The sequence below is a fragment of the Nannospalax galili genome, unplaced genomic scaffold (assembly GCF_000622305.1).
Source record: "Nannospalax galili isolate Female #2095 unplaced genomic scaffold, S.galili_v1.0 scaffold388, whole genome shotgun sequence".
Lineage (NCBI taxonomy): Eukaryota > Metazoa > Chordata > Mammalia > Rodentia > Spalacidae > Nannospalax > Nannospalax galili.
Genome location: NW_008360304.1, coordinates 1,533,068 through 1,559,879, shown reverse-complemented (window position 1 = coordinate 1,559,879; position 26,812 = coordinate 1,533,068). Strand labels below are relative to the sequence as shown.

Here is a 26,812-nt window from a genome sequence, read left to right as displayed (position 1 = left end):
CAGTAGTTAAGAGCACTGACTGCTGCTGCAGAGAACCTAAGTTTGGTTCCCAGGACCTACATGGCAGCTCACACCCACCTGTAGCTCCAGTTCCAGGAAATCCAATGCTGTCTTCTGATTTCCATGGGCACCTGCACACACATGGTGCACATAAACTCATTCAGTCAAACATACACATACAAATTTTAAGATAAACACACGAACATTCTCTAATAACTCATTATGATCTGCTAAATACTAGTTACTATTTAATAACAGTGGGGTGCTTTCTGAACTATCTTCCTGCTTCTATTCTTGCCTTACTAACATGTCTGTTCAAAATTAACCCATTACATCAGAATATGACTATATTTAGAAATAGGGTCTCTAAAAAGGTAATTAAGATAAAATAAAATTAAAAGGATAGAGCAAAAACTAACATGACTAATGTCATTGTAAGCAGAAAATATTAGGACACATAGTTGACCATACAAAGCCAAAGAGAGTTATCTTCATGCTAAGGAGAGGTCCTAGAAGAAAACAGCTGTTCACACCTTAATCTTGCACTCCAAGCTTCCAGCTCTGTGAGGAAGTAAGTTTCTGTTTAAACCATTCAGTCTGGAGCTTGGTGCGTGGAGCTGGTGGATCAGGTCTCAAGCCGTGAAGGGCTACCATGTATTGTGGCTCTTGAGGCTACAAGCCCAAGTATCTCCAGCTTAAGGAGTACCTAGAAAATGAGTTCCCCAGATGTGGCCTGAATTATCTCTGGGTCTCCTGTGCAATTAGACAAACCATATATTTTATGTGTATTAACTTACAAAGGAATGAGTACCCAGTGCCTAGCCCCACGCTGTGCCTCCAAGCCTGCCTTATCAGACCACGTCATGCCCATAATTCGCTCACGCCTCTGGGGCCAGCAATCACCCCAGGTCCATTAAAAGTCAGTTCATTCTGTCTTTCAGCTGTTGCGTGCACTTTCCCACGGCTAGTGGCCTCTGTTCCAAGATGGCTCCCGGCTTCCCTTCCTAGTTCCCGCTCTGTGTCAAGCCCTGCCCATTGGAGGAATCAGCCAATCAGGAGACACTCTACCCCCTTTCCTCCGCTCTTACAATCTTTCCATCCATCTTCCGCTAAAGTCCCTGAGCCTTTGAGGGGGTGATAAATGTAGGGCGATCTCTCTTGTATCATAATGAGACAGTGGCTTCTTGGGCTTCCTCATTAGTCTTCAGGCCGTGTCCACTGATCTATCTCAGTGGTGTATTTTTAAATACTAATGCCTAGACAATATCCCAGTAGGTGTACTATACTCGTTAAACAATATATTTATGATGGCTTCTCCACTAAGGCCTGTAGCCTTTCTCGACAAAAGGCATTGGCCTGGTCTACAGCACCAGATGGGTGTTCTACCCCTAGGAGCAGGCCTTATCCAATTAGAAATTTGTCAGTTGTACGTATGTGGTCAAGCCAATATTGCACTTGCAGGTATTGTTTGGCATGTCCATACTGTGCAGCATGCAGGGTCCATCATTGAGTAGACTTATAGGGGATCCTTTCTTCCCCAACCATCTGTATAGAGCCTTCTGGCAATATGAACATCATCCATCCAGTGGCACAGAGTTTTTTGGCTTAGTCTTGGTTCCATCTCTTCTTCTCCCATGCTCACAACATGCAATGTCCTCAGCAACATGGCCTTACTGACCTTTCTAGTGTACAACTGACATTAATGGCAATAGCCTTGGTGAATGGGAGGACCTGTAGGAGTTCTCTCTGACCAACAGCTCAAAGGGGGGCAACCCACCCACGGTACTGTAGATTTACTTAACAGTTGTTTATAGCTGGTCTTTGCTTCTTCAGGTATCTTTCAAATGGGTTTCACATCTGTAAAACACTCAAAGGAACGTTAACATTACATATTAAATCACTCATAGACAAGGTCTCATAAAGTATGGAAAGGTTTTGTCCATTCGAATTAACTGTTTTCTCCATAGATCCTTGTTAGGTACCATAGCATGGGTATGAGGCATTAATTTGGTTAGAAACTGTTCTTCTGGTTTTAAAGCCTTCTAGAAACACCTTAGTACCGAATTTGGTTTTTTATCATTTTTTTTTTTCTGGGGATTGGAGTTTGCATTAAGCCTTCCCCATTTGTCTTAAAGTAACCCAATTGGCCCATTTCCTCTGTCTGGTCTTTTTTCTATCTCTTATAGGGTGTTCTGTTATTTCACAGACACATTTTACATGCTGGTCAGAATCATTTTGTTCGGGGTCCAAGGAATTCCCCAAATTGACCACTCGGATACTGTGTCTCAGTAAATAGAAGTGCTTTATTGAGGCCAACTGGCTGGGGACACAGTCTTGGGAGGTGTACTGTATCCCCAAGCAGTGAAAACACAGGGCTTTTAAGCAGAAAACCCACAAAAACCATAAAGCAGGGGATATTCATAGAAACTATACACAGAAAAACCAGGAAAGGATTGGAACAATCTAGGGCTGATTTCCAGAGACTTTACCTATACAGCCATTGGCTTTCTTACCTGGGGAAGAATGTTCCTTCTCTTCTGCCCCAGATTATTCTCATAGAGACCATACACAGATGTATCAGGTATACTGTCATTGGCTGGCTTACCTGGGGCAGAACATTCTATCTCTTCTGCCCCAGACCATTTCCATAGAAATCATAAACAGATACCAGGAAAGGGTTTGAAGAAGGAAGGGGATTTCCAGAGTCAGGTGGAGGGTAGCTTTTTCTCAGAGGCCAGGGAGAGGGTCTGAGGGGCATTTTCTTTTATCCCCCCCTTTAGTTTTTGGAAATTCTTGAATCAAACCATTGATTCATATGGGTCATCTAGGGGGTTGTAATGGGCTCCCATTGATTCATATGTAGTATCTAGGGGATTATGATGGACCCTCATAATCATCAGTTGTACAGTGGAGACTCTTTGTCTAACAAACAACTAGAGCATTTACAATACAGGTCCAAAGATGAACAGTGCTATAAAGATTAAGAGAGGACTGGCTATTGTAGTGATAAGGGTGGTAAGCCAAGGCCACCAGGAGAATAGAGACTTGAACCAGTTCTGGGAACCTTTTCTAAGTTCTTCTCATTGTAGGAGACTCTGTTCTGCCTGTGCCAGGGTGTCCTTAATCACACCTGAATAGTTGGCATAAAAACAACATGTTTCTCCTAAAGCCATACAGAGTCCACCATCCTTAAGAAAAAGTAGGTCTAAGCCCCTTCTATTTTGTAGGACTACTTCAGCTAAGGAGTCCATGTGTTGTTCTAAATAAGAAGTGGTGGCATATCTCCTGATATCTTTATCAACCTGTTCACTTAAAACTTTTAAGTTTTGGTCGCTTCTGACCCAGGCTGCCATTCCGATGGCAGCAGACCCAACTATCCCTGTCCCTAAGACAAGAGGAACCAAAATTGAGGCTGCCATAGCTCTTCGAGGCCGAGAGACACCCAAATGATATCTTCCAGCATTTCCCTCATACTAATAAACCTGGGGCATAACATGTACTAGTACACAAAATTCCTGTCTCCCTATAAAATATTGGGGGTGTGAACAAGGGGTTAGGCCAGAGGAGCAAGCAAATCAAGTAGAGCAGGGGGAGGGCAGCAAGCAACTGGGTGTCTCCTATAGATCAGGTGCTTCCTGGTACTAAATAGGATTGATTACAAACCTTGAGATAGGGGGAAGTAGTTAACGGATATTCTTTTGACATAAAGCATAGCCTCTGCCCCTTCAGATCCCTTAGGGTGAAAGCAGTTTCCCAGGGACATGAAGCAGTTTTGTTCAGGGGCACTATTTTTAATTCTTGTCTTTCTGCAGTGAGAGCAAAACCTATGTAGTAGGGTGGTCAGGGATCCAGGCAGAGTCAGCAGTCTGATCATCTCAGGGCTCATATTATTTAAATATTGGAGGGTAGCCTTCACAGTATTTATGAGGGACTCTCCTTCTAGATGGGGAGAGAAATCTTCATCCCTCAGAGGCACTGGCCTTCCGGTTGGGAGAGTGGTCAGGCTGGGAATCAGTTTAGTTGGGGTTTCTGAAGGGGAGGCTGAATCAGGTTTAAGTTCTGCCAAAGGTCCTATAAGTCAAGGTGGTATGGGTTTTGGGAATTTTTGAATTGTAAATAGGGTTCCAGGGTCTACGGCAGATACATAGGCCCTCAGTCCCCATGTGCAGCCCGTGTCCCATTTCTGATCCATAGTAAAGATATCCCATTGTTTTAGGGTTATAATAAGAGGGCTACAAGTCTTGGGGACCATACCAGACCTATTTTTTTCTAGTTGAATATTAATGTATGGATCCTGTTGCTTCAACCATGAAAGGGCCCATGTTTCACATGCCCAGTATGTACAAAAGCAACTTCCCTCATCATCACTAGTCCCAGTGTTTGCTGGGCATGCATAGAAGGCCGTTCCCAAGGTCTTCTCTGCATTTATGGTGCCAGCTCTGCATCCAGTAGCAAGGAGGGATGTTTGTCTAGATGCTCCTGACATTGCTATTGCTACTGATCCCCCCAAATGATTCCCCCATAGACACTGTGGGCCTCCAATTGTTTTAGGGAGCCTAGTGTCAACCATAAGGAACACATGTCAGTTTTAAATTGGGGAGCAACTTGAGGGCTAGGAGGTATAACTTCCATAATGTTTTTTTTCTGTTTGTGTATCCAATAATCTCCAAATGTAAGTCTGGGGTTGGTAAATTCCCTGGGGTTAAGTTTCAAGGGCTAATAAGAGCAGAATCATAATCACAGTGTGGAACTGATAGGTGGGTTTTCTTTTACCAGTCCAAGTTTTAAGGGGTTCTTTGGATGGGGTTGGACTCTCCATTTTTCTTAGTCAGCTTGGGCAGGTTTGAGTGATGAATCCAGGTGTGCAGTCCGTCTACTTTCACTGCCATGAGAGTTATTAGAATCACCGTGAATGGTCCTTTCCACTGAGGGGCCAGTGTCTCCTTCTGATGGCTTCTTATCCAAACAATGTCTTCATGTTGGTAAGGATGTGGAGTAGCTGGGGGCAGTTCGTGCACATGCCTGATCAGGGGGTAGAGATGCTCCTGTACCACCTGTAATGCCCTAATAGACTGGAGGATTTCATGATTAGATATTCCAGCCAACAGTTCTGACTTTAATCTTGGGACTAGGGGAGGGGGGTCTTCCAAAAAGAATCTCAAAAGGAGATATTCCCTGAATATAGTGGGAGTTTCTAGCCCTGAGGAGGGCAAAATGGAGGAGTGTCACCCAGTCTGCACCAGATTCTAAGGTTAATTTAGTCAAGGTCTCCTTAAGGGTCCAATTCATCCTCTCTACCTGTCCTGAACTCTGGGGATGGTATGCACAATGTAGTTTCCAATCTGTCCCCAGGGCCTTTGCCAAGGCCTGAATTACCTGAGAGATGAACGCTGGTCCATTGTCAGATCCTAACACCAGGGGCACACCAAACCTGGGAATGAGTTCATCTAGCAACTTCTTGGCAACTGTGGTTGCTATTTCCTTCTTGGTCAGAAAAGCTTCTACCCATCCTGAAAAAGTGTCTACAAGAAACAGTAAATATTTATATACAAAACGTTCCAGCTTTACCTCAGTGAAATCCACCTTCCAGTGGATGCCAGGTGCAGTTCCTCTTTCACGTTTTCCTGAGGATTTATCATTTTTTGGATAGGCATTAGTCATTTGGCATGACACACATCTGGAGGTAATGTCCTGTATTGTAGCTGTTGAGGTAGGAAACTGGAAGCATCTGGTTAGTAATAACCTGATCTTTTCTTTTCCCATGTGGGTTCCTTCATGGAGTTGGCAAACTAGCATTTTTCCCAGGTGGCAGGGGAGGATGACCTTGTCATCTGCAGTGTGTCTCCATCCCAAGGAGACATATTCATTTGGAATTGTCTGGAAATATTTGTCATCCTCTTTTGTGTATGAAGGCTTTTCAGGTAATGTAGGATCTTGCAGGACTAGGAGAGCAGGTTTGGACAGGGACTCTGCTATTTCCTTGGCAGCTTGATCCACCTTTTTGTTTCCTCAGGCCTCAGGTGTATTATTCTTTTGGTGTCCTGGGCAATGAACGACTGCCACCCTTTTTGGTATCCATATGACTCTTAATAAATCAATGATCTCTTGTTTGTTTTTAATAGTCTTTCCTTCTGATGTCAGGAGGACTCTTTCTCGATAGATGGCTCCATGTACATGAACAGTGGCAAAAGTATATCTACTGTAAATGTTGACAATCTTACCTTCTCCCAGTGTTAGGGCCTGAATCAATGCTATTAGTTCAGCCTTTTGAGCAGAGGTTCCTTTGGGCAGGGCCTCTGCCCATTAGACATCTTTCTGGGTGACTACTGCCACCCCTGCATACCTGACTCTATCTCTGATGTAACTGCCCCCGTCTGTGTACATCACCAAGTCAGGGTTCTTCCATGGTATGTCAGTGAGATCAGGTCGGCTTCCCCAGACATGCTGCAGCAATTCAGAACAATCGTGACACACAGTTGTCTTAGACTCAGTGTCAGGGGCAATTAGACATCTTTCTGGGTGACTACTGCCACCCCTGCATACCTGACTCTATCTCTGATGTAACTGCCCCCGTCTGTGTACATCACCAAGTCAGGGTTCTTCCATGGTATGTCGGTGAGATCAGGTCGGCTTCCCCAGACATGCTGCAGCAATTCAGAACAATCGTGACACACAGTTGTCTTAGACTCAGTGTCAGGGGCAAGGGATGCAGGGTTTAAGGCACTGGTCACTGCATATGTCAGGTGGGGCATGTCTAGTAGGAGAGACTGGTAATGAGTTAGTCTTGCATTTGTGAGCCAGCAATCAGGTGGGGCCCTCAATACCCCTTCAATAGCATGGGAGGTAGTCACAATCAGTTGTTGTCCCAAGGTAAGCTTGTCAGCATCTTTAAGTAGGACTGCAGTGGTGCTATGATCTTTAAACAGGCTGGCCATCCAGCCACTACTGAGTCTAATTTTTTTGAGAGGTAGGCTACTGGTCTCTTCTAGGGGCCCAAAGTTTGAGCAAGTATGCCCTTTGCTACACAAAACCGTTCATCTACATAAAGGTAGAAGGGCCTCGAGACATCGGGCAAGGCTAGGGCTGGTGCAGAAGCGAGGGCCTGTTTTAGGTTGTCGAAGGCCTGTTGCTGTTCTTCTCCCCAGGAAAATGCTGAGGGTCCCCCCCTTGTTACCTCATATAGAGGCTTGGCCAGCTCTAGAAAACCAGGTATCCATAGGTGACAATACCCAGCTGACCCCAGGAATTCTCTGACTTGCCTCTGACTTTGAGGAACAGGGATGTCCAAGATGGCCTTTTTCCTTGCAGAGGAGAGCCTGCACATACCCTGTTCCAATTGAAACCCCAGATATTGTACCTTCTCCTGGCAGATCTGTGCCTTTTTAGCTGACACTTTGTATTCCAGGTGTTGAAGTTCCTTTAACAAGTCTATTGTAGCCTCTAAGCAAGAGGGGCGATCTGGGGTGGTGAGAAGCAAGTCATCTACATATTGTAGAAGAGAAACTTGGGGGTGGGCAGTTCAGAACCCTCAGAGGTCTTCAGGTAGGGCCTCATCAAAGATGATGGGAGAGTTTTTAAGCCCTTGTGGAAGCTTTGTCCATGTCAGTTGTCCACTAAACCCTTCTTCAGGATCTTGCCATTCAAAGGCAAAGTTAAGTTGACTCCCCTTATCCAAGGGGATACTGAAAAAGGCATCTTTTAAATCCAGGACAGTATAGATCATCCTGTCAGGGGCCAGGGAGCTCAGGAGGGTGTAAGGATTTGGCACAGTGGGGTGTATGTCCATGACTCTCTTATTCACCTCTCTCAGATCTTGCATGGGTCTGTAGTCTTTGGCTTCTTCATGAGGAGTAGGGGAATGTTCCAAGGAGATTGACAGGGGACTAAGATGCCAGATTCCCATAGTATTTTTAAGTGAACCCACATTGAGGCTTGTGCTTCAAAGATATTGAGTATTGTTGCACCCGAACAGGGCTAGCAGTGGCTTCCAGAGTAACCATCATGGGTGGTCAATGGGCTACAAACCCTGGGGGATTTCCCTCGGTCCCAGACCTGAGGAATATCTTGCATCAATTTAACAGTTAGGGATGGCAATTGATCCAGAAGGGGCCCTTCATGAAGATGGTATTCATCCTCAGCTCACAGGGTGAGAACAAATCCAGTGGTATCTACATTGACCTTATCTTTGTCAAAATGGATTGAGGCACCGAGTTTACTTAGCAAATCTCAGCCCAGCACAGTGGGTAGAGAGAGTCAGGGATAACCATGAAGGAATGTTGAATCTGCCCTGTACCCAAATTTACAGTTCTCTGAGTAGTCCAAGGATAAGAGTGGCTACCTGCAACTCCCTGAATCTAGGTGTGTCGCCGTGAGGCCAGTGGGCCAAGGGACTTCTTCAAGACTGAGAGGGTGGTGCCAGTATCAACCAAAAAGTCAACAGGCCTCCCTCCCACTTGTAGGGTTAGCCAGGGCTCAGGGAGGGGAGACGAGCCTTGATCCCCTCAGTTATCCAGCTCCAGTACCTTTTGAGTTCCCTTATGAACTTGAGGGCAATCCCAAATCCAGTGTCCTATTTCCTTGCAGTAGGCACATTGGTCTCTCTTGAGAGGGCCATTTTTGGGAGGTGGTCAAGTCTACCAGCTCTGCTTTACCCAAGAATATTTTCTCGGGGGGTGTTCTCCTTCTCTTAGGGCTAGAGCTCAAGCCAATTTCTGGTTGTGACATTCCTCACATTCCTCCTGGGTTTCACAGTTATTAAAAACCTTTTGGGCTATTTCAAGCAATTCAGAAAGACTCTTACCTTCAAAACCATCTAGCTTCTGTAACTTTTTGTGGATATCAGGTGCTGACTGAGTCACAAAGGCTATATTTATGGCTCATTGATTCTCTGATGTCTCAGGGTCAATAGAAGTGTAGGCTCTATAAACTTCCATAAGTCTTTCCAGAAACTGTGCTGGAGCTTCTGTCTGTCCCTGCAAAACCTGACTGACTTTTGACAAATTTGCAGGCTTTTTGACAGCAGCTTGGAGACCCCCCATAATAAGAATGTGGTGATAGAGTTTGAGTGCCTCTCTACCTTCAGAGGTGTTGGGATCCCATCTGGGGTGGTGTTGAGGAAAGGCCTCCTCAATCTCTGCTGGATCCTCAGTGAATCAGCCGTTCTCAGACAGCACCCGTTTCCGGGCCTCTGAGGGGATCCATATACATTCCTCAGTGGTAAAGAGAGTGAGGAGGAGCTGCTGGACATCATCCCATGTGGGCTGATGGGTAAGGAAAATAATCTCCAACAATCCAATCAAGGCTTGTGGTTTTTCAGAGAAGGGTTTTTTTTTTTTTTTTTGCAATTTCCAATTATAAAGTTCACTAGTTGAGAAGGGAGTATAAACAAGAAAACTATGGCCAGAGGCATCTGGTGGAGCCATAGCATGTAGGGGAAGGACAGCAGGAGTCATCTAAGGCCTATAGGGCTGTCCTGAATGCATGTGTGGAGGGGTGAGGAGCGGAGGGATGGCTGGGGAGGGAAGAGAGGCTGGGGAAGGAGGTAAAGCTGGGGAAGGAGGAGGCGTGGTTGGGGACTGTGAATGAGGAGAAGGATCCAAAAGAGTGTCCTCAGTTGAAGGGGGGAGGACAGGAGGTGGGTGAGACCGAGAGAGAGTCCTTCAAGGGCCCAGAGACAAGAGGGTGGGTTTTGAGGGAGACAGAGATAAATAGGGTTTCAACCATTTGGGGGTTTTATCCAAAAGGTAAAAGTAATCCATAACGTAAGGGACTTGATCAGGATGTCCTGGGCTTCCAAAAATCATGGCCTGAAGAGAAGAAAGCTTGTTAATCTCAAAGGAATCAGTAAAGGGCCATCCTACATCAAAGGATGGCCATTCAAGAGAACAGAGCATCCAGAATTTCCCCAAATAAACAGTGTCTCCATAGATTGCAGCTGCTTCTTAAAATCGTTAAAATGAGGAAGAATTAAATCAAGGGGAGTATCTTCAGATGATGGAGTCTGACCCATGATGGAAAAGAAAAGGATTAATCTAAAACAAAGACCAATGAGAACTAGATAAACAGGAAACAAAAACTTGAGACCAGGATGACACAGAACAAAAGCGCTGTGCATTGGGGAATCGCTGTGTGTTCGATGGTCGCTGTGGGAGTGACTAGGGTTGATGCCAAATGCCTGGAGGGCACAGACAGTCAACCGACCAGATGGAGGGTTGGGGCGTCCCCCATCCTCTGGCTCGGAGAGCAATACTGCATCCAGTTTCTCTCCTTTGAGCCCCCAGAATTCCAGACACTCAGAACAGAAACCAAAACAGACTCACCACAGGAGGAATCAGAAATGAAGTTGCCTGGCACCAGATGGAGGACAGAAAAAGATAGAAAACAGACCAAGGATATTTTGGGGATCCTGGACGAGCCCCCAAAATGTTCAGGGTCTGAGGAATTCCCAAAATTGACCACTCGGATACTGAGTCTCAGTAAACAGAAGCACTTTATTGAGGCCAATTGGCTGGGGACACAGACAGTCTCGGGAGCTGTACTGTGTCCCCGAGCAGTGAAAACACAGGGCTTTTAAGCAGAAAACCCACAAAAACCATAAAGCAGGGGATATCCATAGAAACTATACACAGAATAACCAGGAAAGGATTGGAACAATCTAGGGCTGATTTCCAGAGACTTTACCTATACAGCCATTGGCTTTCTTACCTGGGGCAGAAGATTCTTTCTCTTCTGCCCCAGATTATTCCTAAAGAGACCATACACAGATGTATCAAGTATACTGTCATTGGCTAGGTTACCTGGGGCAGAATGTTCTATCTCTTCTGCCCCAGACCATTTCCATAGAAATCATAAAGAGATACCAGGAAAGAGTTTGAACAAGGAAGGGGATTTCCAGAGTCAGGTGGAGGGTAGCTTTTTCTCAGAGGCCAGGGAGAGGGTCTGAGGGGCAATCTCTTTTGATTTAGATTTGCCAAAGCCTCTCTCACTTTACAAAGATCCTGTCCCATCATAGGGCTTAATAAAGCCATTAAAGCTCCATACCATTTTCGAGGTCCCAGTTGAATTAAGCTTTCCTTCATATCTCTAGTGAACACAGTCTCATCTTGCCCAGTAAACTGGACATCATATATTGCTTTTCTCATACCTAGTTCTCTCAGTAATGCCTGCCCCTCCTTTATCCTCCAGCCCCTGCTAATCATGTTAAGTCTCCGTTGGTGACAACCATGTCTCTTTAATGCCTTCAGCCATCCCATTAAGGACTGCTCCCCTCTGCACTGGCCTATGTTGAACAGCCAATATCACAAGGATGGGTGGGTGGTTATATAACTCAGCTGTGAAGCTTCTGAAGGATTTAGACTGACATTATTTGCTCCCATATCCCATTCTCTCACAATCCATGTGGCCAGGGGCTCTCTGCTTGCTTGCTTGTAAGTTTTTCCTAGTTTAAACAGTTCTAGCATGGAATATTTCCTTGCTACAGCACAGTTAGCTTTTTTTTTCTTTTTACTATTATCTGTCTCTTCCTTTGAGTCCTTGGACTTTACACAAGTTGAAGTGTCCTGCCTTTTTCCTTTCTCCAGCTCTGCACCTGGGCCTGCCTTTTCAGCTTTTCCTGCCTGGGGCACATTTTTATAATACAAAGTGGCTGCTCTATTTTCCTGGGAGCTCCCTTTGGGTCCAGAGCAGATAAAAGACTTTCTACCCTTTGAGTAACTTTTAGCAAATCTTCACATACTGATAACATATCCCCACATTTACAACAGAGTTGTGGCCCACGCTCTGTGTGGCTGGCCTCTTTTTAGTAACCCATTGCAAAAGCCACATCAGCACCACCATTAGTGCTCTTCTAAAATTCATTCTCAGTTTTGTCATATCCTGTCAGACTATGCCAATTCTGTGGCCTGAATTCTCTCTAGGTCTCTTGCGCCATCAGAAAAACCATATATTTTATGTGTATTTATTAACTTACAAAGGAATGAGTACCCAGTGCCTAGCCCTGCACTATGCCTCCGAGCCTTATCAGACCGTACCACACCCATAATTTGCTCATGCTCCAGTTCCATTAAAAGTCAGTCCATTCTGTCTTTCAACTGTTGCACGCTTGTTCCCACAGCTCGCCTTCCCATGGCTCAAGGCTTCCCCAGCTCGGCTCAAGGCTTCTGTTCCAAGATGGCACCCGACTTCCCTTCCTATTTCCCACTCTGCATCAGGCCACACCCATTGGAGGAACCAGCCAATCAGGAGACACCAGATGTCTGGACATCTGTGGTGAGGGGACTCCCCAGGTCACCAGGTTCTTTGAAGTGACAGTAACTGGGAAGTTGGATCACTCCAAGAAGAGAGGTGATGGCTATGTGGACACAGACAGCAAGTTTTAGGAGCTGGTGACTTCCATCAAAGTGGCCCTGACACAGTGCCAAAGAGCCCTGAAGGCAGAGTCCGGAGACCCTCCTGGCCAGCCCTCTTGGCAGTCACTTCATGATAGGAAGGACTGAAATGCCATGTGGTCTTTCCTCAATGTTCCTGCAAGTCCAGGTACATGGACTTTGCCTCTGTGTGGGGTGTCTCCCTGGAATCCACCTTTGCACATTCCCTGTCCTGCCCTTCCTTACCTCTCCCTGAATTCCCATGTTTCCCACCTACCCTCCTGCCTTAGTTTCCAGCAGAGCCATGTTGGTTGACAATGGACCCCAGTTCAGTAAATGGAGGAGTTTCACAACCCACATAAAAAAGTCTGTGGTACCTAAAAATTTTCAATTTACTGTTTTGCTCTTTCTTGTTTTTTTTTTTGGTCTTTTTGGGACAGGGTCTCCCTGTAGCCCCCAGCTGTCCTGGATTCACTATGGAGACCAGGCTGGCCTCAAACTCACAGAGATCCAGCTGCCTCTGCCTCCTGAGTGCTGGGATTAAAGGCATGCAATCCAGCTTTCTTGGTCTTTTTGAGACAGGGTCTCTCTGTAGCCCCAGCTTTCCTGGAATTCACTATGTATACCAGACTGGCCTTGAACTTACAGAGATCTGCTTGCTTCTGCCTCTGGAGTGCTGGATTAAAGGCATGCTCAGCTTAATTTTCTTTTATGAGTGTACTGCCTGCATTATGTGAGTCTGTGTCATGCATTGCCCACAGAGGCCAGAAGAGGCTATCAGATCCACTGGAACTTGACGTTTGTTTGATGCATGTGGGTGCTGGTAGTCAAACACAGATCCTCAGTAAGAGCAGACAGTGCTCTTAGCCACTAAGCCCTCTCTCCAGCTCCCTACAGTACTTTTTAAAAGTAGGGTTAAAGACTAGTAATTCAGGATTCAGAAGTACTTAGGTAGAAGATAGATTTTGTTTTTCAGGAAAATCATTCTGGTAGTAGAGTGAAAGTGCTGTCACAGAGGAACACAGCTTCATGGAGTGCCAGGGTGGACAGTAGGTATAGGAAATTATGTCAAAGCCTAAGAAAGAGGGGCTGGAGAGATGGCCCAGAGGATAAAAGCACATACTGTTATTCAAGAAGACCCAAATTTGGCTCCCCCCCCACATATCCAACTACCTGTAACACAACCTCCGGGTATCTGCTGCCCTCTTCTGGTATCAGAGGGCAACTGTATATGCATATTCTACACACATGCATAAAATAAAGGTCAGGCTAAGCATGGTGGGTAGAGGTAGGCAGACCTCTGTGAGATGGAGACCAGCAAGTTCCAGCCTAGCTGGGGCTACAGAGAGACCCTGTCTCAAAAAGTAAAATATGGTCAGGTGTGGTGGCACACACCTTTAATCCCAGCACTTGGGAGGCAGAGGCAGGTGGATCTTTGTGAGTTCGAGGCCAGCCTGGTCTACATAGTGAGTTCCAGGACAGCTGGGGATACAAGGAGACCCTGTCTCAAAAAGACAAAAAAAAAAAAAAAAAAAAAAAAAAAAAAAAAAAGTAAAATAAAAGTCTTGCATGGTGGCACACACCTTTAAACCCAGCCTTTAGGAGGCAAAGGCAAGCAGAGCCCTGACTCAAAAACAAAAAAACAAAAAACCATAAAAATAAGGTCTTTTTTAAAAATCTAAGAAAGAAATGATTTAAGGGGCTGGGAAGGTAGCTCATTTGATAGGGGGCTTTCCTAGCATGCAAAGCCCTACTACTGGAGTACAGCATATCTCGAGTTCCTTGAATGTATTTTATAAGGTCTTTCCAATCTGGTTAATATAAACATGTAGTTTAGGACTGAGTGAACTTTGAGGATTTTTGTTGTTTTGTTATGTTTTGTTTTAATAGCATTACAATTTTTTTCTATACATTTGTTGCACAGTATTCAGTCTTCTAAAAAATTAATGTAGGGGGCTGGAGAGATCATTTAGGGTTTAAGAGCAGGCACTGCTCTTGAAGACCTGAGTTTGGTTCCCGGCACCCATGTAAGACTGCTCACAACTACCTGTAACTCTGTTTCACCAAATTTTTCCCTTCCCGCCTGCTGGGAGACTGGCTCTCAGTCACCGGGTGTTGGGGAACCCTGCTGCTAGGGTTGTAGTCCTCCATGTCCAGATAGCTCTAAGGGGGCTTGGCACCATATGGAAGGACTCACCTTCTCAGCAGGGGGCCTCCTGCTCTCTTTCTGACTTACCTGAAAAGTGCCGCCAAGCACGGATGGCTGACCTTATTTGGAACATGACCTTTGGCATAGTTACCTGGAGTTAAAACTATCCCCAGGTTTTTTCTATATGATAATTAGGCACTGCCTGGTAGTCAGATGATAGGAGCCTACTGCCACATGTAAATAAAGCATACTATGAGCACCTGTCAGCTGAGGCATTGGCTACTGCCTCCACACTATATTTCCCCTGGTTCTCCCACTGAATAAACCAGCTGTTTCACTGAGTCTGTATCACTGAACCTGCCTCTCCGGAAGGACTTTCTTCCATCAGTGCTCACTGGCTGTCCTGACCCCGCTCGTCGCTTCTGCTCCCTTTGTCCTCGTGGAGTGGTGGCCAACAACCCACGAGGAGAGGGAGTGACTCCACAGCTGGTGCCTGAACGTGAGGCTCCTGGAACATGCAGAGTTTGTGAGTACCCCTCCCACCAGGAGGGTAGTGGCAGCTTTGCCTTTAAGCCATCCCACCCTTGAGGATCGGCAGTCTCTCCTCTTTTTCCTCCTTTTATTTTTGGTCTGAGTCTTCGCGTGGGACCGTTAAAGACGAAGGAGCAATTGAGGCTTTCTGATCAGGGTTACTCCCTGATGTTAGCCAAAGGCTCTTAGCCATCTTAACGGACCCCGACTGCTGACACAGGTGTAGACAAGACCCCCTATCTATACATCTTTCTAATGCAAAAACCCGGTAATGCAATGACCAGTTAATTGCTCTTAGAGCAGTCACCAGATCTCTTAAATTTGCAGGCAGGCTTGTGCTGTGGCCTACGTGGGATCACCTGGGGTTTTGATCCCAGGCATGTTCCCCTAGAAATCAGTGTTTCACCCCACTTTCCTTTTCTATCTTGAACAATACCCCTAGAAAAAAAATCCCCAAAGTTCTAAGGGATCTTTATATAAGCCTTAAAGCCAACTTCTAAAATAAACTTCCCTAATCTCTTTTGTTATCTTGCCCCCGGGGTGCTCAAGCCCAAGTTAAACCAGTTAGGTGAGAATTTAAATTAACTAGCCCCTGCGGAGCACTTAAAAAATTCAAGGTGGCTTGTGCCATACAAACGGAAAAAAAAAATTTTTAAAAGCCATTTTTTTTTCTGTAAAACTTTTCCTGGGGAAGGGGCTCATCAGAGGACCACCCCATCTCTCTCTCTCTCTTTGCTTTATCTCGGTTATTGCCCTTATGAGGGTCTGGATACGGCTTGTGGGCAACTGAAGCCTCTTGGTCAGGGCAACTCCCTGATATTGGCTGAAGGCCCCCTGCCCTCTTTCTCGACTCTGAAAGCCCAACTGGGTGTAGGCAGTAACCTTTACAACTATCATAAAAATCTGGTAATGCAGCAACTAGTTAAAAGTCACAAGGACGGTTGTGAGTCCCTTAAATCTGTGGCTAGGCTTGTGTTTTTCAAAGTGTCTCAGTCCCCCGTGGCAGGCTGCCTTGGGAACACTGAATGCCACTGACAACACTTCCTTTCTTTTCTATAATGGGTAATTCAGCATCACACCAAAAAACCCTCCAAATTTGCTCCCTTAGAGCCCTACTTAAATCAAGAGGACCTAAGATTTCCCAAAAGGAAAGCTCAAAATTTTGGAATGAAGTAATTCAATTTGTACCCTGGATCCTGTCAGCAGATATTTCTGACCCAGAGGTCTGGACCAACGTTGCCTATCTGGCTTGTAAAAAGGAAATCCAGGAAAGGCACCATTTGCCCCTTTCCTTCCTCCCCATAATAGCAGCCATTCGACGATGCTTAGGAAACCCACCTAAGACTGAGAGCTTACTAGCACCAGGGGATAATAAAGGGGAGGGTTCAAAACACCTAATATCAAGGAAAGCTTACAAACACCAGAAAATAATAAAGGAGAGGGTTCAAACGATGAAAAAGACCCTAAAGATTTCCCAACAGCAGATTCGACAGCCCTAAAAATAAAAATGAAGATTGCCCGGTAACAGATTCAACAGCCCCCAAAATAAAATTTGACCAAATCAGACAAAACCCACCCATCAACAAAAATAACCTTTACCCCCCTCTTCCCCCCTATGAATCCTCATGGACCGATTTAACAAACCCGGATGTTAAAACCCAGACTTCAAAAACTCCCGAAGATTCCCAGATAAATCCCCCTTCATGGCTGCTGGCGCCACACCCCACAGCTATTGAACAGCTCTGTAATCTCAGGGATAATGGGAGTTGTTGCCCCCAGAATCTCCAGACACAATGGCCTCAGGACCCAAAAACCCTATTGGTAGAAAATTTCCCATTAACCTACAAATCACAAGGCAATGTCCACTGGCTTGGTACCCCCTCCCGGCAGCAGACTTAAAAGAACTATGCCAAGTTGTCCATGAGGATGGGATCCATGCTCCATGGACAAAATCTATACTACAAACCTTTAATACTAACCACCTAACCCCCCAGGACTGGAGAGATATCTGTAGATCCACCCTCCCCAGTCCATTGGACTGTAGTCCACCCTCCCCAGTACAATGGGAGGCTTTGTTTAGAGATGAATGCCTAATGCAGGTTAAAAGAAATGACATACATAATCAACAACTGAGACCACAACAAGGGCAAGATCCACCACCTGGATTCATAGATTGGAATTATGACCAGCTTTTCGGCCAGAGCAATTTTTCCATAGGAATCCAGCAGGCTGTGATTCCTGCTGGCTGTTTTGAGCAGGTCCACTTATGTGCATTATGGTCTCCCATCTTCTTGATGAGCTTCACCTACTCATCCAGGAAGTGGTTCTCCAGGAAGTCACAGAGATGGGAGTCTGTGCGGGAAGAACCTAGGGCATGAAGATCCAGGAGGGCCTGGTTCTGGTTCTTCTCCAGGGCCAAGGCGGCTTCCATGGCCTCCTGGGTTTTACCCCACTCATCCTGAGCTGGTTTCTGAACATCATGGAAGAGCGCACGGCCGCCACACTGGTTCTGCAACTTGAGCAGCCACTCCGTGCCCTAGCGCTTCTCCTCAGCCAACTCGTGGAAGAAGTGGCCCATGCCCTCCAGAGTCACGTCATCCCGGTCGAAATAGTAGCCCAGGGAGAGGTAGGTGTAGGAGGCCCCCAGGTGCAGGTTGACCAGGCAGTTGACAGCAGCCTCCACCTCGGTGGAATAATTCTGACGGATCAGATAAAAAAATAACAGATCCTACAGCCAAAGCAATGCTTTTAAACAACCTTCTCTGGGAAGAGATGACCCCTGAGCACAGACAAGCATGCCAGGAACTAAAAAATGAACATTACGACAAATGGATTGTGGCCACCCATGACATCGGGACTGCCACGTACTAGGCCTCCTCCCTTGCCCAAGCCTTTGTAGTTGCAACCCAACCCATAAAAATCATAATATACCCAAATGCTAGCAGATACAAAAGTAACGAATATGTTTACTTCCCTTTTCGACAAACAGATCCATCAAGCCTCAAGGAAGTTGATACCTATGGGGGCTGCAGCTATTTCAATCCCTGTAGGTTGGAACTAGGATTCACTGGGTGATATCAGGGCATAACGGGACACAAAAGACCCATAGCCCCGCTAACAAGAGGTAAGCCACAAACATTATGGGTAACCAGTATTACAGAAAATACCCATCCAAAATTAACCATAAAAATAGACAATAAACCTTTCAAATGCCTCCTTGACACTGGGGCTGATAAAACCATCTTAAGGCGCTCTGAGGTTCCCCCACATTGGAAATTAATACCAGGACCCCAACTGAGCATTTATCACTAAAAACTTCTATAAATGGGAGGATCCTGATGGAGAGGTTGGCACAATAAGACCCCTGATTGCAGATATAGCCACAAATCTCATAGGATGAGATATTCTGGAAGACCTCAATGTAGTTCTTGCCGGTGGGTCTGAAGGAGAATGCCTTAAAATAGATGATCATATGAGGTTCCTAAAACAAAAGAACCCCCAATCCTAAAGGCCACTGTTGATTACAGACTCCCTGCCTCGAGTGGATTACCAAGGAACCAGTCTGAGTGGAACAGTGGCCATTACCCAGGGAGAAATTACTCATTTTACAACAACTTGTAGAAGAACATTTACAGCTGGGTCACATTAGGCCCTCCAGAAGCCCATGGAACACCCCAGTCTTTGTAATAAAGAAAAAGATAGGGGCATGGCGACTGCTACAAGACCCCAGAGCTATAAACAAAACCATGAAAATATGGGGATCACCCCAAAGAGGCCTGCCCATGATCTCTGCCATCCCCCTTAATACTCTCCTGTTAGTCCTAGATATAAAAGACTGCTTCTTCTCCATCCGATTACACAATAATGATTGCCAACATTTTGCCTTCTCAATCCCAAAGATTAACAATTCTGGTCCAGCTGATCGATATGAATGGCAAGTTCTGCCACAAAAATATTAATTGGCTAAGGCCATGGCTTTCCATCCCCACAAGTCAATTACAGCCACTTTTTGATCTTTTAAAGGGAGACAAAAACCCAGCCTCCAGATGGTATCTAAACCCAGATGCAAAAAGGGCCCTCCAAATAATTAATAGCCACTTCCAAAAGGCATCACTAGCCAGATATAACCCCAAGCTACCTGTCCAACTCTTAATATTTAATTCCTCCCCCACCATGGTAGGAGCGATTCATCAGCCACACGGAGTACTAGAATGGCTTCACACGCCAATAGGGGGTGTTCCTCGCTTTCTTACAGAAGTAGACACTCTTGCATCTATGATTCGTCAAGGGAGAGAACCCTACAAATTATAGGAAAAGAACCTGATACCCTCATTATCCCCTTCCCATTATCAGATGTACAATGGCTCCTAAAACATCACTCCTCTTTTTCAATTAGCTTAATAGGTTTCCCAGGACAAATTGATAATCACTATCCCAAAGATAAATGGATGTGTTCTTCCAGTATTTAGCTGGCTCCCACCTTGGCTCTTCTGCCACAAACCCATAAAAAATGCTACTACAGCCTTTACAGATGGGGTAAAAAGGAGGGCAGCTTTGGTCATATATGACTCGCCTAATGACCCACCTATGATATATTTTCAACCTCTATCTGATAAATCTCCATAATTTAAAGAGCTTTTTTCCATCTATATTGATAAGATTGATAAACCCTTCAACCTTTATTCTGACAGCATTTATGCTGTTAATTTGCTCCCATGGCTAGTCTTTTGCAATTAGCTTAATAGGCTTCCCAGGACAAATTGATAATCACTATCCCAAAGATAAATGGATGTCAGTTATTCCAGTGTTTTGCTGGCTCCCACCTCGGCTCTTCCGCCACAAACCCATAAAAAATACTATTACAGCCTTTACAGATGGAGGAAAAAAAGGGGCAGCACTGGTCATATATGACTCCCCTAATGACCTACCTATGATATATTTTCAATCTTTATCTGATAAATCCCCACAAATTAAAGAGCTCTTTGCCATCTATATGGCTCTTGATAAGATTGATAAATCCTTCAAGATTTATTCTGACAGCATTTACGCTGTTAATTTGCTCCCATGGCTAGGTCGTTCCTTTGTCAAAATAGATGGCAACCCCATCTTACCCCTGCTAATTAAAATTTCTACACTGTTACAAAAACGGGCAGCTCCATTATTTGTCCAGCATATCAGGTCCCATTCCTCCCTCCCAGGTCCTCTTACTGAAGGAAATGCTATAGCAGATAAGGTAGCCACCACTGGAACATTCTCTGCCAGTGTAACAGATGCCCAGAACCTCCACCATGCCACCCACATTAATTTACAAGGGCTCCATCTCAGATTCCCCCACATTGCCCTCAGACAACTTAAATGCATTGTTAAAACCTGCTCTTCCTGTGCATCAATGATACATACCCCTGCTATACAACAAATGGGCAACAATCCTCAGGGGCTAAAATCTAATGCCCTCTGGCAACTTGATGTAACCCATGTCCCCCAATTCAGCAGACAAAAATATGTATTTGTAACTGTAGACACTTACTCCCACTTCCTCTGGGCTACAGCCCAAACTGGTGAAATTTCAAAAAAATCTAATAAATCACATGCTCTCATGCTTTGCCATCATGGGCCTCCCTGCACAACTAAAGACAGATAATGGCCCAGCATTTACCAGCTTCCCGTTTAAAAAATTTGTGAAGCCTGAAAAATCACCCATCACACTGGCATCCCATACAACCCACAAGGACAAGCCATTGTGGAAAGGTCACATAAAACCTTAAAAGACCAACTAAAAAGACAGGCTCAAACAACATATTCTCCCAATATTCAATTAACATTAGCCTTGTTTACCCTTAATGTACTTAATGTATATCGAGGGACTGATGCTCCTCCCATCACCCGACACTGGGCTCAGACACACCCAGTACCACCCATCATGGTTAAATAAAGGGACCCCTTTGATGGACTCTGGAAAGGACCAGATCCATTGTTGCCCACAGGGAGAGGATTTGCTTGTGTTTTCCCACAGGATCAACCAAAGCCTATCTGGGTTCCAGCCAGAAATGTCCGGCACCTCCCCGCCCACAAAAAAGATGGCTTGAATGACCCTGTCGGAGACAAAGAAAAGGAAGAGGAGGAAATGACACCCAAAACCACACCAGATCACATGGAAAGAGATCCATGATCTGGTGGAGACTGCTTGCCACAGATGCCCCTCCCCCCTGAGCTTCTTTCTCTGTCATCCTCATGGCCATTTTTACCCTGCTTAACATCAATGCTTCAGCCAGCCCCACTCCCCCTAATACTATGTTCTGGAGATTTTATGTCAGGGAAATATTTCAAGGAAAAAATCAGATAATCGGAACTGCAGACTGCCCCCTAGTGGGCTGTCAAAAACCCATAGAAATCATAATATACCCAAATGCTAGCAAATACAAAACTGACGAATATGTTTGCTTCCCTATCCGACAGGCAGACCCATCATGCCTCAAGGAAGTAGATACCTATGGGGGCTGCCACTATTTCAATCCCTGTAGGCTGGAACTAGGATTCACTGGGGGATATCAGGGCATAACAGGACAGGAAAGACCCATCTACCTAAAGGATAATAAGTATCTCTATGGGAACCATGACTATTCCCTAATATATGTTGCAGATCCATGGGACGATCACTGGTGTATCAGAGTAACGGGAAAGTTCTACTCAGGTGCATTCTCTAGCTACCCTACAGCTGACTTTCATATCTCTCGACAGCTTGTACCTGCAGCTAAGTCTGTGCTAACTCATCATAATATTATTCTACAGGAAAAACAAACAGAGGACCACATAAGATAAACTATGTACTGGAGCAAATACATTCAATATGTTGCTAACTTTCTTCCCTTCACCACCCACCCCAATGCCTCTAACTGCTCTTTTTTTTGTGCATCCAGCAATAGACCTTTACTGACAGCAGTACCAGTTAATATCACCTTCTGACAGCAGTACCAGTTAATACCACCCCTTTTTGCCCAGAAACAAAAAAGATTTCACTGACTCTCATCTGATGGATATTCCCTTATTCAAACAGCTGGCTAACTATGCAATTTGCATTTCCAACAAGAGTAAGCCTACTCATTACAAATGCCTCACTAACATTACTCTCTCCAGGATAGCATGCATCTCCCCTTCTCTTTTTCTATGGTTCAAAGGAAAAGCCCAACACTGTGTTAACTCCTCTTTGTCCACCTTTTGTGTACCCGTAATGATTACACACCAGGTGTACCTACTCGAGGAAGAAGAAGCTGCCATCCTCCTTCACATTGCCAGCAGAGAAAATTCTTCATCCCTTTGCTAGTGGGACTCAGACTTGCCCTCTCCCTGGGTACCAGAGGTGCTGCGACTGCTGCTATTGTACAAACCCATCACCTGGCAGGAGACTTTCGAGACAAGCTGGACCAGGCAATGGCATCCACGACTGACAGCCTTGAGTCTCTCCAATGACAAATGAACTCTCTTGCCAGGGTTGTGCTCCAAAACAGAAGAGCACTGGACTTAATAACTGCTGAACATGGGGGGATGTGTGTAGTATTGGGAGAGGAATGCTGTTTTTTTGTGAATGAATCAAATGTTGTTGAAACCAATGTTAATACTCTCAAAAACCTTCGTAATGATCTATTTTCAAGATTTCAACCCACCGAACAATTAGGTTGGTTTAGTAACCTCTTTTTTCATGGCTCCTACCCTTTGTTAGCCCCCTGATCATGCTGTGTGTCATTTTGATGCTTGCTCCCTGTTTCATACAATTTCTTTGCCGACAGATTACTACCATTGCTAAAATTACTACCAAACAGGTCATGGTCAATTATCAAACTTTGGATTCTCCCGAGATAGATGAGTTGGCTCTTAAGGCTTGTGATGACATTTCTCCATTGTAAAATAAAACAGGGGGAGATGCTGGGGAACCCTGCTGCTAGGGTTGTAGTCCTCCATGTCTGGATAGCTCTAAGGGGCTTGGCGCCATATGGAAGGAATCCCCTTCTCAGCAGGGGGCCTCCTGCTTTCTTCCTGACTTACCTGGAAAGTGCCACCAAGCACGGATGCCTGACCTTATTTGGAACATGACCTTTGGCATAGTTACCTGGAGTAAAAACTATCCCCAGGTTTTTTTCTACATGATAATTAGGCACTGCCTGGTAGTCGGATGATAGGAGCCTACTGCCACATGTAAATAAAGCATACTATGAGCACCTATCAGCTGAGGCATTGGCTACTGCCTCCACACTATATTTTCCCTAGTTCTCCCACTGAATAAATGGAGCTGTTTCACTGAGTCTGCATCACTGAATCTGCCTCCCCGGAAGGGCTTTCTTCCATCAGTGCTCACTGGCTGTCCTGACCCTGCTCATTGCTTCTGCTCCCTTTGTCCTCATGGAGCTGTGGCCAATGACCCATGAGGAGAGGGAGCGACCCCACAACCAGGGTCTTGTGGTCCTGACGTCGGTTGATAAAACAGGCATAACACATTTCTGTCTTGGGTTTTGCATAGTCTATATGACATTTGCGGGGGGTGGTGATGTACACCAAATGGCTTCCATTAACATATGCACACTTCAAGCCCAGTCTGCAGTGTCCATCACCTTTTGTGTGCCTTGCATGCTAACTCACCACATGCCAACTTGCCCCACAGAGTTCACCTGGAGCTGCGCAGGCTGGCTCTCCTCCGCGTTTTGCACAGACCTAGTGCACACTTCGCTCCCTGAGTTCCAATATGGCCCCAGCTGTCTGCTCACTCTCCATCCCTCTTCCCAGGGTGATCTTCCTCTCACCCCTGTCTGGCTTAGTCACCTTAGGCTTACTCTTTTTGGAGGAATAAATAATTTTTGGGGTACACTCCAGGTCTAGGGGATCTGATGCTCTCTTCAGGTCTCCAAGAACACCCACATGCATGTGCACATATACTCATACACGTACACACATACACATAAATAAAATTTTTTTTATTTTAAAAGTTTTATTTCATTTTTATTTTATGTGTATGAGTGTATTACTGCATGTATGTGAGTGCACCTGTGTTGTGTAGTGCCACAGAGGTCAGAAGAGGGCTTTGGATTCCCCTGGAACTGGAGTTAAGGACAGTTCATAGCCACCATGTGGGTGCTGGGACTCGAACCCGGGTCCTCTACAAGAGCAGTCAGTGCTCTTAACTGCTGAGCCATCTCCCCAGGCCTGTAAATAAAAATCTTAAATAAAAATTTAGGGGCTGTCATGATGGTACAATGGATAAAGGCACACAAAACTCTGGGTTTCATCATCAGTACTGCATAAATTCAAGTGTGGTGGTACATGCCTGTAATAACAGTAACGTAGTGCAAACAGTTAAAACATCAAGGTTGAGAGCACTGAGGAGGGAAAATAAGAGGCCTTGCAGCTGAGTATGAAACAGCAAGCCGACCAGGCAAGAGGAAGGACAAGAAATCTTGGAAGGAAGGGTCAGTGTTGGCAGTCTCCGGCTCTCCCAAGAAGCCTCCTAAGGAACTTATACAAAACACTATTGCTCATTCATATATTCTTGCTTCTAATGTAATTAGCCATTATAGACTAAACTCTAAGTAAAGATGGCTTCTAACAAGAAGCTTCCACTTATTCCAGAAAGGAGACTTCCCCAGACCACCTCACAGACAAGGAGCTGAACAAGAGATAATCAAGAGAGACTGCAGCTATAAGTTGGTTGTCCTAGTTATGATTTCTGTTGCTGTTATGAAACACCCAACAAAAAGCAATCTAAGAATAGTTTATTTGGCTCACAATCCAAGTTATACTCCATTACTTTGGGGAAGTCAAAGCAGGGACTTGGACCAGCTGGTCAAATCTTCAGTCAAGAGCAGGAGAATAAATGAACAGGACTTCTTCCTGACATCCACCATGCCTGTAGTCACAACCTCATTGAAGCCCAGACTGCTAGTGCTACTGTGCTGGATGTCAGGGGCCTGGACAGCCTGTGAAGGTCACCTGTGTTGGTGATCATGTTGTTTTAAGTCATCATATTCAATGACTATAATTCCAGCAGTGGAGACACAGAGGCAGGAGAATTTCTGTGGATTTGAGGACTTCATGGGCTACATGAGACCAAAAAAGTATCACTTAAGACCATAACACCCCACATATACCTGATCTTGTCAAAAAGAATCACATCTGCCTGGTTGCAGCAAGAGGCCTCCAAAGATGGCATGGACTCAGAGCCCTGGGGTTCAACGAGAATTCACTTCACTTCTTTGTCTGCAGATAGCCCGCCAAAAGAAGCCCACACTAGGGTACCCTGCTCTCAAGCCCAGTGACTGCTGACAGACTGCATGGTGGGGACCAGTCAGAAAACGATACGCTGACTAAAGGGACTTGGGGGCGGAGAAAAAGGAAATATAAGGCCTGCCCCCTCCTGCATTAAACGAGCCTGCAGCACCTTGCCTAGTGCTTGCTTCTACCGAACTCCCGGGGTCTGTGTGTTGTGACTCCACGCCTCTTGACCCCCTAATCAGCAGGGGACCCGATATAGGTCAGGGTCTTCACAGCTGGCCTGAAGAGAACCCACAACACCTGGCGCCTGAACAGGGAATCCTGCCCATGGTGTTGGTGACACCCAGAACCTCGGTTCGTTCAGTAAGTAGGCCACTGGATTTGTCTGTTTCTTTGGCTGCTTGAGGGTAAGCGAGTAGCTCCCTCCTCTGTCCCCTCCACCATGTCTGTCATCTTTATTGTTGGACTAGTTTGTTAGATCAGGGAGGCACACTCTGCGATGTGATCCCAACACCCACGTTGGCACCTCCCCCCCTCAGCTCATCCTGATGAGTTCACATAAGGGCTGATCCACTCCGAACTCAGAGCCCAGGCTTCGGGTTACCCTGTTGCCTGTCCCGGAGACACCGTGTGAGCATACGGCTGGAGCTGTCACAGCCTCCAGAAGTTCCTCACTGAGCACAAGACATTTGGATCTGATAAACCTTTACATGTTGGGGAAGTTTACATCTGAGTGGCTCACAGTGCTTCTTTGCTTCCTTTGTGCCTTCTTGGTAGTCACCCTTGTCTTCTACTTTTGTGGTGAATTCCCCTTCACAAGACCCTCACACAATGGGCAATTTACCACCACAATGCAGGGAACCACAAACAGCAGCACTCAAGGTGCTCCTGAAAACCAAAGGGTTGAAAGTAAAACCAAAAGATATCGAACACTTTTGGGATGAAGCCACTAATTTAGCTCCATGGGTCTCCCCACGGGGACTCTGACATGTGGATGTGGGTCCTCTTCCTGGCTCAAAAAATGGAGGTCGGGTCAGGGATCACTCCCTCTGCATTGTTCATACCGATCCTCCTAGCCATCATTGCAAGGATTTAAGAATCCTCCTCTCCTGCGGAAGTCATCTCGGCCCACAACAAACACTGCCAGGAGCAATTTAGTGTAGATCTGGCTATTACCTTGACCCCGGACCTCCCAGACCCAGAGGTGGATGCCGCCTCTGCACCCACTTCCAATAAGGAAGGAGCTCCTATGCCTATATCTCAGGATACTCTCCTAGAGCTACCATGCCCAGAAATTCCCCCGCCCTGATACCCATGGAAGAAGTTACTCTCCCCCCCGAGTAACCATCCTGCCCCTTACCCTAATGTGCCCCTCCCTCCTAGACCACCCTCCTTAAACCCTCACTTACCTTTGTCCGCATTTCCGGTTAATGTTGGCCCCGATGAGGTGCAGCGTCCATGGCTGCCCACCCCACTTGCTGACCTCGTTCTTACCTGCAAGGCAGCTGAG

At 45.7% G+C, this 26,812-nt stretch overlaps 1 pseudogene across 1 annotated transcript; it reads right to left on the bottom strand.

Moving 5' to 3' along the window:
• Positions 1-17,224: 17,224 nt before the first annotated feature.
• On the bottom strand, positions 17,225-26,723 carry LOC103726772 (annotated as a pseudogene). Its single transcript, XR_001872206.1, has 2 exons — positions 26,712-26,723; positions 17,225-17,773 (listed from the first exon to the last, which is right to left on the bottom strand). The product of XR_001872206.1 is annotated as a ferritin light chain pseudogene (transcript).
• Positions 26,724-26,812: the final 89 nt, after the last annotated feature.